Below are 1,664 nucleotides of genomic sequence, written 5' to 3' on the forward strand. Positions count from 1 at the left end.
GGAAACCCATGGAGGGGTTGCTATGAGTCGGGTCCGACTTGACGGCACATAACAACAACAACAACATGTACACTCTCTGTAGTTACAGAGACTCAGCCTGATTTAAGGCCCAGTCTCCTCAGATTGTCATCCCACATTGGACCTTGAGCAAACGGACTGGGACACAGTGTGTTTTCTTTGGCCTTCAAGGTGCTTTGAAATACATTGAAATGAGTGAAATAAATTTAAATGAGTTCTATTGTTTAGACTTGGGAGATCCCACATAGCTGGACTTGAGCTCTCTTTAGAAAACTCTAGAAGCCCATGTTTCCTGGGTTCTCCGGATGACCAGGTTACTGTTTGAGTTTTGTGATCTTGGTATGTTATGAGTGCCTGTCGCCTTGGCCTGCTTGAAGGCCTTACCTTTCTCTGAAGATGAGGGTGGAGGTTGTTTTAACACCCTTACTACAAATGGCTGCTTCAGCCCAATGTCTTAGCTTAGGAACCAGCTTTGCCTCCTGTCTTCTCTCCCTAGAAGCATGAGATCCCTGAGCTGTGGCCGCCTGATGAGAGCAGAGGGTTGCAGAGGGTGGGTGATACACAGGACGTGACCCCACAGAGGCCTCAAAAGGTCTATGGCAGCCACAGGCCCTCCCTTGGGCCAGGACTAGTCCCTTACTACCTTTGCTTCTGTGCCTCCCTCTGGAATTTTGTCACCCCTCCCTGAGCCCCTGTAGAAGACACCCAGGATACCAAAAGCCAAACCAAACTCATTGCCATTGAGTTGATTCTGACTCACAGTGACCCTGCAGGACAGAGAACTCCATCCATAGGGATTGCAAGGCTGTGGTCTTTGTGGAAGCAGACTGCTACATCTTTCTCCTATGGAGCAACTGTTGAGTTCTAACTGCCGCCCTTTCAGTTAGCAGCCAGGTGCGTAACCACTGTACCACCAAGGCTCCTGCTGAGGAGGCAAGGTTCCTGGAAAGGGTGACTTGTGGTAGAACACCCTCTCCCAGCAGGAGGGCTGGTGGTGAGCATCTCGAGGCCACCTAGAGTCCCTCAGCTGGGGCAGATATGACCATGAGCACTGGGCTCGACATTGAGCCTTCTGGGCCATGCCCTGCAGGGTAAAGGGGCATCGTCCCTCCGGCAGCCGGAAGTGGTTCAAGACACGCTTTTCTTTCTCCGAGTTTTTTGGTTGCTCACACTACATTGTTGACATAATTAAGAAAATAAAAAGGGGGACATTACCTCACTCTCAGCCAATGCACCTCCTGTGCAGCCTCCACCCAGCAGTGAGGGGAAGCTTGCATGTGGCTCTGACTCTGATCAGATTCCAGTGGAGCCGGCAGACTAGAAATAGACTAGGGAGAAAGGCCTGGCAATCCACTTCCAAAAATCAGCCAGTGGAAGCTCTGTGGATCGTGAAATTCAGATCTACAGCCGGTCATGGGGCCAGTTCCGTGGCAGCGAGCCAGTCCCAGCACTGCGGCACGTCTGTGGAGCCACCACCTCCATCCCAGCACTGCGGCCCGTCTCATAATCTCCACCTCAGTCCCAGCACTGCAGCATGTCTCTGTAACCATCGCCACTCCAGTCCCAGCACTGCAACTCATCTTTATATTCTTTTCCAGTCCTTTTTCATATATAATCATAATGACAATAAAATCACATTTCACTCA

This window comes from Orycteropus afer, unplaced genomic scaffold (genome assembly GCF_000298275.1).
Source record: "Orycteropus afer afer isolate SDZICR_OR568_19922 unplaced genomic scaffold, OryAfe1.0 scaffold00057, whole genome shotgun sequence".
Taxonomy (NCBI): domain Eukaryota; kingdom Metazoa; phylum Chordata; class Mammalia; order Tubulidentata; family Orycteropodidae; genus Orycteropus; species Orycteropus afer.